The following is a 13,907-nucleotide window of genomic DNA, read 5'->3' as shown; positions in this document are numbered from 1 at the left end:
TATACCATTAGAAAGACAGTTAGCTCAAACAGTGTCTATGAGACAATGCCTTTATAATGGCATACACTCAGAATCATTTCTAATTTTTAGAATTTTTAAGGATGTAGCTAAAATAATATATGTATGTTATATCTGCATTACATATTATATAATATATACAAAATATAAAGAAACATAATTTTATGGGGATTTTATTTTTAACCCACAAAGTACACAAATACTATTTAATATATTGCAATATAAAAATTAGTATGATATAAAAATTGAGAAATAGACAAAAATAAAATTATGGTTCATAACTATAATGTATTTTAATCTATTTATGAACACAGATAGAAATGCATATTTTATGTATGTATCTGGCATAAAGTTGTCATACAGCATGTAACTGTCTAGAGCTCCAATTCTTACTACAGTAAATGAACAACAATCATTTCTCCAAATTAGTATATTTTAACCACCTTCATTTATTTTACCCTTTCCACGATTTTCTATTGTATGGATGTCCAAAGCTTTTCAAATACTTCTATTGATTTACCTTTAACTTATTTCTATAGTTTATGCTTTACAGACAAAGCAAAAGTACATTGTTTTTAATACTTCTTTGTGGTTACAAATGAATATTTACCTATAAGAGCACCTGAGAATTAGACCTGTGGTTAGAAGGTCTAATGTCACTGCACATTACAAAATAATTCTAAAACTTTCTCTTCCACCAACAGTTTTTGACCCATTTTCTTGTCCCCCAGTTTGTCAATTTCTATTGGTATATTTTGTTGATGCTGCTTAAAACAAAGGTTATGAAGAAAGAAGATGTGTCTGATATTTATCATGACTTATTTGTCCAGGAAGAAAGAAATTCTACTGACCAAAATAGAGAACAACTTCCCACTTTTTTTTTTAATAGCAATACTAAGGAAAGCAATTAAATTGAATAGCCTCCTGAGTTTTTGTTTTGTTGTATTATTGGCAGAAAAAATAGTTAGGAAAAGCTTCTAAGAGTGGAAAGAAACTAGATAGCAGAACACTTCAGCGAGAGCTAGAAGTTAGGAAATGGATAGAATCTGGTATGGTTCTTGCCTGATGAGAGGTGAGTTGTGAATGGTGGGCAGGCAGTGTCACCAGTATGTTTGTTTTACTTGAATTCTATTTGTAGGCAGAAGTGATGCTGATTGCCTTGCATGGTACAAGATTCTGACTTTAGCTAATAAGCCTTGGAGTGTTAATCATTTAACCAAAGGAAAAATGCATTTCCTTTGGTTGGCAGATATAGGAAGACAGTCTTAGTGACTAAGGAGAAAATAATTATAGATAAGCAACCATGTTTTTGAAAGCAGAAATATGGCACAAAAATGCTCAGTAGATGTGTGTGAAGAGAATGATCTATAAGACATACATATATGGTCTTATATAAATATATACATACACACATACATGTGTATATATACACACACAGAAAGAGAGCGAGAGAGATTGTATTAGTACAGTAACTCTTTCTGAGGGGACTACAGGATGCAGGAGAGGGAAAGAGAATGTTAGAGAGCTAAAAATATTAAATCATTTCATCCATGTATGAAGATGATGTAACGTAATGACTGTAAGCTCAAGGATAATTGACTACAGGGAGATCAGGGAGATAGAGAAACGGTAAGTAATGGGGGATAATCTGATTAAAGCACAATATATACATGTCTGAAATGCCAAGTAGGACAAGTCTGAAATGCCAAGTAGGACAAGAAGGGAAAATCCCCTTTGCAGGGGTTAGTACCAGTTGGAGGGGAGAATGCATAAAGAGAGGGTGAATGAGGGTGAATATGATGACTGTATTTTATATTCATATAAGAAAATAGCATAATGAAACTTGTTGAAATAGTTCTAAGGAGGAGAGGGAGAATGATGATGGAGGAAGTGAATCTGTTTAAGATATATTATAAGCACAAATGTAAGCATAACAATGTATCCCTCTGTACAAATGTTATATGCTAATAAAAAATAAATAAAATAAAAGTACTTAAAAAGAGAGCATCATAAGAAATGATTGCTGGAAACACTGAATATGGAACATATTCATTTCCATTCAATGCCCTGACTGTGATTCTGACATGTTACTCCATTTTTATATTCGATATGCAGGTATTATGCAGATGTAATTTCTTAACTTTCGTCTAATTCTAGGAAGAATAAAAAAGGACTGCAGTTTCTCCTGTAGTGTATTAAGATTTAAGATTTTTAAAAAATTTAAAACTATCACAATTTAGCCCAAAGTTGAATGTTTATGAGTTTTCAGAATCTGTGTACAGCAACAGTTACTAGTTTATAAGGAAAGGGTAAATATGGTGAAGTATTATGTACTTATGTATAAAAATGAAAAAAAAACGAGACCTGTTGAAACTATTCCAGGAATGGGGAAGGGAGGATAAAACAGAATGGTGGAGGGGGTAAACTCAACTAGGATTTCCTTTTTTTTTTTTGAAAATGCCATAATATGTACCCAGTACAATAATATGATAATAATTCAAAAAATAAAAATAAAAAATGAAGTATATCAGTAAACAATAAACATTATATGTTGATGTCATTTTACCATTTATTTTAAAATCATCCACTTTTTTATTTTGACCATTTACGTTCTGTTCAATATTTATTAGCAACTTTTGAACATCCAAGTTATTAAAAATTAGGATGTATGGTATAAAAGAAAAATGTTCTCCTTACAGCCACATTCTCAAGAAAAATGTTAGGCCTGACGCAGTGTTGCACCCCATTTGGTTAAACTGAAGGACCGTGAAATTCGAGTGAGCCAGTGTGCTGAACACATATTGAATTTAACTGAAGACACTGCTCTAATCAATGCACAATGGGACTTTTAATCCACTGTATATTGCCTGAAGAGTGCATTTCATATTACCAAGAGGGATAGATTTCAACACTCTTAGTTTAGCCATCGTGCCTTCCTGCATGTAACACTGAAAGTCCTTTGAATTTTTTCTTAAAGAATTTCTTGGCAGGCTTGGTGCCACATATTTGTATTCTGTGTACATAGGAGGAGAGGCAAGGTGATGGTGAGTTCAAGGCCACCATGTGCTACATAGTGAGAACCTACATGAAGAAAAGAAAAATAAACAAGGAATTTTTTTATTGAGCATGCTTCATTGACTACCAGATTAGCAAATTTGAGTTGGACTATTATTTATTTATTTATTTACTAACACCTATTTTTCATTTATTTTTATGTGTATTCTAATAATCACTTTCTTTATAATATAGTATAACTTTTCACTTATAAGTAGATAAAGATATACAAAATTCTGTTAATTTTTTATGTATTAAATCATAATGATTTATTTAGCTTTTCTGTCTTTGGCACTGAACAATACATCATTTTTCGTATGTCCTAATATACTCATCTGGTTCAGATTATAGAGAAAATGACTGAAGTTTACCTGGATCTGGAAAAGTTCCAAGTGTTAATCTTGCACATTATTCTTTGCATGCTTTAAAAGGGTCTTTCCAAAATTTTTAGATTCAATAAATAATAAAACCCTGGTTGAAAAAAAGACATAAAATTTCACTATCCATAGAATTGCAATCCAAAGTAAACTGGAAGAAGCAAGTAGTGTATTGGTTGGTTGATGAGGTAAAACTTAAAGCATACAAATGATGAGTGATCTTTTTGTTCAGTGCCTATCTGGGCAAACTTAATTCTGACTGTTTTTATAGATGAAGACAGCTGTGTGACACTGGGTAATAAGTTTTCTGTAATGATCATCTGAGCAATACACATAATAAAGCAACAAAAGTCAAAATTATGCTCAATTATATTTATATGTAAATGACATTTGATATATAAAATATATTTAAATTATCTCAAGCTGAATTAACTTTATGTGGCAGAAGGATGAATAAAATGACTTTTACAACTTAGTCATTATGAAAGTAAATGGATGGACACTGCCTACACTGAAAGACCTCAACAATACTTGAGTTTCCTGGGCATGTTAATCTTCTTTTTCAAAATACTTAGAATGAGATTTTGGCAGACAGTAGCGCATTCTCTTTAATGCTTATATGCTCTGCCCTGTGTCTACATATATTATGGCTTCTATCCTAACAAAGCTGCAGGATAGAAGGTACATTTGATCTGAAAACAAAAAAGCTGTAGGAAGAACAGGAGAGAGAAAATGTCCTAAGTTTTTCCCATCTGAGACAGAAGCAGGCCTCCATCTGTTGTCCAGATTCGGAGTCCTGGTTAGGGTCTGTTTATTGGGGCTGATCCCAGAGACATTCGCGAAAGTGGCTGACTATGAGAGCACAGGGAAGGTGGCGAGGGCTCAGGAGGCATTGAAAGGGGGGTGGGAGATCTGTTCTTTGAATTCCAGGTCAAGAAGAATGTCTGGAAAATGGATTCCATCTGTTTCCATGGCTATGTGAAAAAAGGATTGTCATGTGTACAGACCAGTGAATCACACTTAAACAAAACCCGGAGTTAAGGAAGTAAGCATTGTTTGGAGAGAAATTTTAGCTTTAGAGTAAATGCCAACAAGTGGAGTAACCTTCCTACAGGAAGTAAGTGACAGTATAAGGAAGCTTGCCAGAGATGAATTCCAGCCAGAATTTTACAAAGTGACTGATGTGCAAGGCCCTGCACCAAAAACTGTTCACTGCTCTAGTCTTCCTTACGTAGTGAAGAGTGCCTGGTAATTAAAAGGACTTCTAGAACATTTAATTAAGGACCTGGACAACCGTAGGCAATCTACTCATTTCCAACTACAATGTCCTTGAGTATTTTCAAATCGGTTCATTTTATCCATTGCTTGGAACAATTGTTTAATTATTTCTTCATATTGTATCTGATATGTGTTTTTCATAAACACAAAAATCATTTTAATGATAAAAGACCATTGATTTATGTTTGTGTCCTTTTAAAATTCATATGTTACAATCCTACCCTGCAGGGTGATGGTATTAGGAGGTGAGGTCTTTTAGAATGAGCTAAGTTATAAAGATGCAGCCTTGTGAATGGGATTGGTGCCCTTATAAAGGAAACTTCCTTGCCCTTTCCACTGTGTGAAGATTCAGAGAGAAGGTGCTGTTTCTCTGAACCAGGAAACAACCCTCAACAGACATTGAATCTGCAGGTGGCTTGATTGTGTATTTCCCAGACTCCAGTCTTGTAAGAAATAAACTTCTGTTGTTTATAAGCCAGAAAAACCAATTTTGTTATAGCAGCCTGAACCAACTCAGACTATAACAATTACAGTTTCTTTAAAATTAAAGCTCAATTTATTTTGCAGGCATTTGTTGAGGCAAAATTGCAGTATCCAATCACTAACATTTAAAAATAAAATAAAAATTGTCTTACCACAGACCAGCTCTAATAAACCAACAAGAAAAGAAAAATACACCCTTAAAATGTAGACTAAGTTTTCCCTAAAAGTATGCTACTTACCCTAACATCATTAAAATCACAAAAAAATTTACATGATTGATTCATCCATTATACCAAAGACAGGAAATGAAAAATAAAAAGTTCTCAGACTACGATTGAGAAGGACTGAATTTGAGATAGTGACTGATCATAACAAAGTGAATTCCAAGACTCTTATCCTTTATCTGCCAATTATTATCTCTTACCTGTGTCCTACCTAAACTTTTATGACATTTATTATATATATATATGGACATATATATTTTACATATATAATATATACATACATTGTAGAGTTCTTTGTTTAAAATGAATTATGTCTAAAAATGACAGTCTACATATAGTCTGATTGATAGTTTTAGTGGTGGGAAGGTGAACACACAGAGCAGATTGTTCCATTTCTTATATAGTAATCATTTGCCATTGTGCTAGACTAACTATGATGCAGTCCTTAAAGTATACAAATTATCCTGTTCATCATAAACTATGATCAAAGAAATTCTTACTTTAAAATTAACATTAGAATTAGAAAGATATAGTGAATGTTATTACACATATGCACATATACTGATGTAAACTCATGTCAAGCCATGGGTTACAACAGGATGGGTGAGCTGGGCTTAAATCTGCAAACCATATTTACCAGCTGACTGAGACAGATGGATCTAATAACATAGCAAGAAATTCCAATTAGCATTTTTGTGTAGACCAAAAAACGGTGGCATCTTTAGGGAGAAACATGAGCCAGGGTCTGAAGTCTCCAGTCAAGTCAGACAAGAAAAGAAAAATTGTATAGACATAAGTTTGGAATTGATATGAAAACCGAAAATTTGACTTTTGAATCTTCAGGTAGAAAACAGATCAGAAGAATCAGAATAATAATCATAAAGAGGAAAAGAGTTCCTTCAGACCCATTGGTAATCTGCCATACAGATTTTGCATTGTCAGATATGTTCTATAACCCAGAGAAAAATGGGGCTCTTGGTTTTTATATGCAATGATCACTGATTAAATTAAAGGTGTTATATTGGTGGAGAAATCTTTGCATATCATAAGTGTGCATGTACATTTTTCTCTGTATTGATGTGTGTACTTTCAACTCATTCTATGACATGCTGTGATATTTTAATTTTTTAAATTTTTAATAGGTCATCAAAGTTATAGAAGTTACTAACAGCCATTGAATGCTCATTCAATAGAAATATAGAGTCAGAATTCAGAGTCAGGTCAGGTGATTTCCAAGTTCTCTGTCTCTAACTCAACACTAAACTCTGTGTTGAATGTGCTTAACATTAATTTGCCCAAATATTCCTGAGTAGTGCACTAAATAATTTAGCATAGCTACAAAACATGGTGGATTTAGGTGACTTGAGTTTTAGTTTATTCTGTTTACACTTTGGTGTTCATCAAAAGTATGGCAGACTACGCTTTTCTTTGACCTCCTTCCCCAACAGACCCAACCAAGCCAATGAAGTCACTCATGCAAACTGCCATGTAATCTACCTGAAACTCTAAGGAAACAGATAGATTCCCAAATTAGATCAGCAGATTCTTGAAAGCAAGATTCTAACCTATTTGAGGAGCTTAACACAGATGTCTACTCTGTTTTAATCCTTAGAAAAAGTAATCTTAGTAAGCTGATGTTAACCAATCACCTTTTTCCCAGTTATTCTGCTTCCATGTTCCCACCTTAAAAGGCACACTTTTCTGACAAATAGATCTATAACCAAATCTGATTTAATTTGTCCTTTGACACTGTTAAAGGTATAATGATCGGCATACAGGGAAAAAAATCAGATTCTATGACAGAGCACAAAGCAGGACAATGGTAAAGATTAAGGATAATGGTAAAGATTTTGTGTCAGAAGGCCAAAAGCTGCATGTTCTCTCTCATATTTGGAATATAGACCTAATACAAATACAGCAATATTATGAAAACAGGTCACACTAAGGGGAGGTCACATACAAGAGGAGTGAGGTAAAAGAAGGAAAGTAAGAAGATGAACACAGTGATATACACTCTATGTAAGAATGAATATTTATGAATTCTTAAACTGGTGAAACCATCATAAAAAAGGGACTAAGGTAGAATGAAGAAACTTAGAGGAGATGAACCATCTGGGGTTATAATACATATATACATGGAAATATCACAAGGAGACTCCCTGTGTAGCTACTTTTATCTCAAACAAGCAAAAATATCACTTTTTTCTTTTTTCTTCTACAAAATCAGAGGACAGGAGGGTGGGACAGGTCCTGCCCAGGGGAGGCTTGATACCAATGGGAGGGTGGAAGGGACAGGGAAAGGGGGTAGGAAGGTGAATACAGTGCAAAAAACATATACACATGTATGTAAAAGCAAAAATGATACCTGTTGAAACTGTTCCAGGAATGGGAGGAGGAAGAATAAAGGAGAGTGGTAGAGAGGTGAGTTCAAGTATGATATATCTGATACATTGTAAGAGCTTTTGTAAATGCCACAATGTACCCCCACACATCACAACAATAAACAACAACAACAAAAAAAGAAAATATATAAAAACAGAATAGGGAGAGAGGGTTTAAAACTTCTGGTTGCTTAAGAAAAACGTTAAATGGTAGAATTTAGGTAATAGCTTTATTCATAATATACAAAAGCTTTTAGAACTCCAAAAATCTATCACTACTAGAATATATAAATGAATTATAGCATATTATACATATAATTATATAGCAAAATATTATACAACAGCAAAAGTAACTATAGCAGAATACAACATGGTTGAATCTCCTACACATAATATCAAGTAAAAGAAGAAGCCAGAATCAAAAGAATACATACACAGTTCAAAAACAGGTAAGACTGAATTATAGTAAATATGGGTGAACACTTGGTAAAGGGCAAAAAAAGCAAGGAAGTTATTACCATAAAAATAAGGGTAAGGATTGTACTTGGGAGAAGGGGAGGGGCATTCAAGGGCTTGGAGATGCTAGTGATGTCCTATTTCTTTACCTGATTGCCTAAAGTTTTACTTTTCAATAACTGCATGAGATTTACACTTTAAAAAAAAGAAATGAACTCAACAGGACATATAACAGCACAAAATTTTAACAATGATATTCCACCTGGACATAAAAAGAAATGTCTGTGGCAAATAAAACTTTTCCCCATTTGCTAAAAAGAAATACAGAGAGGAGAGATTTCTTTCTCTAAATTTCCTTTTTTTGCTCACTCCTGTTGTCCAGCCAGAAACTCTGGCTTATTTCTCCTTACAAAATTAAACCTAGCACTTACGTAGTTAAATTTTGAAAGAAAACAAAATGCTACGTGATAGATGAGACCTTGTGACTTACATTCAGTTCTACCTTCTCTAGCTGAAATTGAGTTACTTTGTAAATAGAACAGCTTTTTTCTTTCTAATTTTAAGGGGAAACATATGATATATGTAAGTCTAGAAGCCAAGCAAAACTAGATCTTTAGGACCTTTTCCTTAAAATTATATAACATCTGCAATTTTCTCTCTATCACTCTTACAAACTGACAACCAGTTTTGGTAACAGTAAATGTTTTCAATTCATAAAATGAACATCAGTTTTCAGAGGGTGATTATAAGAAAACTAGGAAATCAGACAAAAGAAGTAATAAATTTGTTTCCTTCATTTAGACTCAATTGTGGCAAATGCTGAAGATAGAAAAAAGCAAGGTAATTGGTATGAAAATTTAGTTTAATATGAACTGCACACACTCGGCAAGTTCATATATTGAATTGTATAATCTGCATATTTTCTGGCCACAGAAAACTTCCATGTGCACTAAGCTAGAATAAGTTACCAAAAATAATACCTGGTTTGACCTCCCTTGTCCTTCCTTTAATTCATTTAGTTAATTGTGCTGGGTAAGAATGTCTCTAAGTTGGCTGAGTACCCAAGGTCACCATTATGACTAATGATCATGGTTTGGGTAAGGATTTTATTGTTGTTTTAGGAGGAATGCCAGTGCTCCTCAATAAATAGGGAGACATATTATTATGCTTTTAAATTGAAGTTAAATCTCATGCAAATTTCCAATATATATAACTAATTAGCCAGTAATTTTTTACTTACTCCCAGTTTACAAGATAATAGGTTTATTGAACATAAAAGTGATAGTATCCAGTTCTTCAGTGGTTAAGAGAGGTAAGTATTTAATAATGCTTTTAACAATAAATGTCATTATTGTTTTTTGTCTGTGGTTATTTCTCTGTTCTTTAGTGAACTATTGCTGCAAGCTCTTGTGCAACTGAAATCAATACACTTGATAATAGAGAAATCAGATTATTTGTTGTAGTAAAACAAACCTACTTAATGTGAAATGGACAGGTTTCCTTGTTTTATAATACATTTAAAAGCTAAGGAACACCACTTGGGTTAGTTGTCTCTCTGGGAGCTTTTCCATTAAATTTTTAATTTTCTTTATTTTTCCTTTCTTCTGTTGTTATGTCATCTATGCTTTCCCACACATTCATAAAAGCATGCTGCATGCAAACCACTGTCGTATTCCTGAAAATAAAAGGGAGATATGCTCACAATGCTGAGGAGACCTCTAACGCAAGAGCATGTCAGACTTACACCAACAGTGCAGCCTCACTCTTCTGAGGCAGCACGACAATTTTCTAATGTTAATCTGTCAAACATCTGTCATATACCCAATTGCTAAACAGAGTTAATAATCTGTGTTCAAGGTTATAATTGAATCAACTGTATTTGAAGTGATGTTTCCTATCACTGGGTAGTATGTTGTTAATGAAAAATGTTATGAGAAGATATGAAAGGAACAGCTATAGATGTTTGAATCTTGATAATTTTCCTTAAGTTTTTGTTAGCCTTAGAATGCAGTTTAGTAGCACTAGATGTGAAGATTAAGACCAAACAAAACAAAAGGTGAATAGGAATTGAGCTTTAAAACTCTGGTGCTGTAAAGAACCTTGAATAACTTTGTAGCCTTCATTTTTTTGGTCTTTATTTTGTTTTAAAATGTACCCAGTGATAGGGGCCTGGAAGTCAAGTCTTCTTTCTATTTAAAAGCTTAGCAAATAATATTTTTAAAATGAATAGCTCTATGGGGAGAAAGAATAATTCCTGAAAGAGAAAAGAAAAGTGAGAGACAGAGTGGAGGGGGATATCAGATTTTCAGGTTAATAAAAACATACCCAAATAAATAAATAAATAAAGCCATAGCTAGTCACAGAGTGATGAAAAGATGAAAACTGATGCCCACTAAGGAGTAATTCTTCAGGTCTCTGACTTCACCCTCAGAAGCCACAAGAAGGGAAGCCTAGGGCTCTGCATAGAAGGCCTGAACTTGGACTAGCTGGGACGCTACCGTCCTTCTGCACTGGCTATGGAAAATTGGCCAAACGGTGTTGGGAGCTAGAGCTGAAGGTCCAAGTTTGAGTTTGGAAAAGCACAGCAGTATGCAACACAGCTGCTTTGTCCTAATCCAGTGAAGCACTTGGGAGTCACAGTAGCAGAATTATCACTCTCTCAGTAATTATTAGAAGGGTCAATAATAAACATGACAGAGACAGGAACTAGAATTTGTGGACAGAAGAGTCATACAATGTTTGAGGAAAAGTGGTAGATCACTTGCCTTGTACATGTGAGATCTGGAGTCAATCTCCAACACCACAAAAAACAAAACAAATAAAAATATAATAACCAAAATTTATAGAAAGCTTACCATGTGCCAGGCACAATTCTGAGCACTATTTTTATTATGTCTGCATATACAGCTGTATACACATCGAAATCTATATCAATACCTATATTTACATAACTATATCTTTTTTTTTTTTATTTTACTATACTGGGGTTTGAACTCAGGGCCTCACGCTTGCTGGTCAGGGGCTCTTCCACCAATCCTGTAACTACATCTGGTTATTGAAGGGTGGCAGAATTTGGCACCCCAAAATATACTATTTTGCATAAAGATTATTTTGAGGTAAAGGCCCTTGAAAGACAGCAGGTATAAGAAGGGCTCTCTGCATTTCCTTTTTGATTCCTGAAAGCAGGAAAGAAAATCCCAGATGGAAAATGACCTTGCTATACCAGGAGGCAATTTATATTCCTATCACCAGGTGTGAAAGTCAAGACCTACTGCAATCTGAACAGATTTTGTAAATTGGACCTTACATCCCTTGTCAGTTGCCTGGATTAACTATCCTCACCAAGCCCCTTTCCCTTGTTAGGTTTCCAGTTTGCTACTCTGTTCAATTACCTTGAATTGTTTCATTGGGTCTTCATTTCTTCATGAGAGTGCCTATGTAATGGTAAACTTATATTAAATTGGTGTGCTCTTCTGTAAATCTGTTTTATGTTAATTTAATTCTCAAGCCAAGTTGAAAACCAAAGAAAGTACAGATAAAATTGTGTCTCCCGACAATGTCAATGTCCAGATCTATTCTATAAGTCACCTCTATCTATCTGATCTATTTGCTTTTCACAGGACACCGTGGGCTACATGGTGTCGTCAGCTCCATTTTATACATGAGGAAAGTGAAGCACTGAAGGCTAAGTGTCTTGCTGAGTGTTCCAGACATAGTTCACAAACCTTGAATTCCAACCCACAGGAGCAAGTTTTAGAGCCATCACTCAATTGCTACACTAAGGTCAATTCTTAAAATGAGATAAATGTTACAATTCATGGAGACCATATCCAAAATCCCCAAATCATCTTAATAGGAACTTCAAAAAGATTTTAGAGAAAATGAATGTGGAAAATAAACAAACAGTTAGTAGAAAGTATGTCATGAAGATGCAGATACATAGATGACTTGAAATGGAAAGGTATTCTTAAATGCAGAAAATAATAGTACATAAAACAATCACTGGATGTGGAAACACACTAGAGACTTTATGGCATCAAAGATAAATGTAACATTCTAAGGGTTTTTAGAAAGAAAGGAAAAAGAAAAAAGTTATGTTACAAATCTGTAAAGGAAAGAAAAACATTGACATTGGTGCTTGATTCCTAGAAGACAAAACAAAACAAAAACAGAACAACAAAAAAGGAAACCGGTCAAGGCTCTGGTTAAAATTGACTTTGAATGTCTATTTAATAATCAAATGAGGTGATGAATAATGGCTGGAGAGCTATTTTCGCATGCTAAAAGATGTGCTAAGGGTAAGGAAACATTGCCAACTGCCCCGTGTATTTGGCATGACAGCAGGAATACCACCCTTGAAAACATGTAGGCAGGGGCTAGGTGACAATGAGGACACTAAGTCCTAGTGGGAGATGTCGTAAGAGTAAGAATGATTCTTTAATTTATCTGTACCAGGTGGGAAGAATTGCATTATATATTTTAAATAAATTATCTTTGATTTACTCATAGTTTTAATACCTGTCACTGTCACATATTTGTACAAAAATTGGTGAATCAATAGATAAGTTAAAAAGATGATGTTTAATACCGAACAGGATCAGAGTTTTTAATTCAGATAGCAAAAATGCTCTCAGAAGCTAGTGGCCCAATCTTTCAGAAAAGAAATTACCATCATTTCTTTCTGACATTTATATTAAAATTTTCAGTAGTGTTTAAATATAAGATCTTTTGAGACTACTTACTTTAAATTTGCTGGAATAAGAAAGTGGCAGTTTGACATTCTTGGCTTTGCTTTTGTTTAAAATTAAAGAATGACACTAATATTATGCTAATGTTCTGTAATATAAATTCACATTTACATACTATTTTTCATCTGCACAAATGTGAAGAAACTCAAATCTATATTCTTTGGTTTTTGAAAAAGGTACAACAAAAACTCATTATGTAAACAAAGCATATCTTACATTTCTAGTAAAATATTAATTTGACAAGTTGAGTAATACCACAGAAAATTAAAACCTGGGATGCAGTTACATTAAACAGAAAAGGAGCAGCAATCCTAAAGTAGAGCATGGTAATCATGACTTGAGCCTTAACTGTGATGGTTTGCCAAGTCCTAGACAATTTTATTTTCTTCTCTTTCATGTTCATCACATAACCAAAATTTACTTTCTTCCCTTCTAAGTGAATCTCTGCTAATGCTTAAAACATACACATAAATTTAACTGTTCATATATGTATTTACTACAAAAATATGACTAAGCATAAGGAAAACAAATTTCCTTCAGAAACACTCACTTATAATCACAGTGGTATACCACACCTCTCAGTTCCATATGTATAGAACTTTAGTTTGGTTAAAATCAAACTGTGAATACATGTAAAGATTTGTATTCTGAAAAAATTGTGAAAGTGACAAATTTTACCTTTAATGTTATCCCCAAATCCCTTTATCCATTAAATCTCTACTATTTCTATTTCTATTCTATTCTACTGAAGTCCTAAGTGGTCATTTTACCTAGTCATCATACCAGGACACACTTTTACACAGTAGTTGACAGTTGTGTTTAAGGGTCTCAGCATTTGAGGATCATTTGTGTAAGCAAAAGTTAAATCATAGTAAAGGAAAAGAGTAA

Source organism: Castor canadensis, chromosome 9 (assembly GCF_047511655.1).
Source record: "Castor canadensis chromosome 9, mCasCan1.hap1v2, whole genome shotgun sequence".
Taxonomy (NCBI): Eukaryota; Metazoa; Chordata; class Mammalia; order Rodentia; family Castoridae; genus Castor; species Castor canadensis.
The sequence above is the reverse complement of the archived record's forward strand: the minus strand, read 5'-3'. Positions refer to the sequence as shown.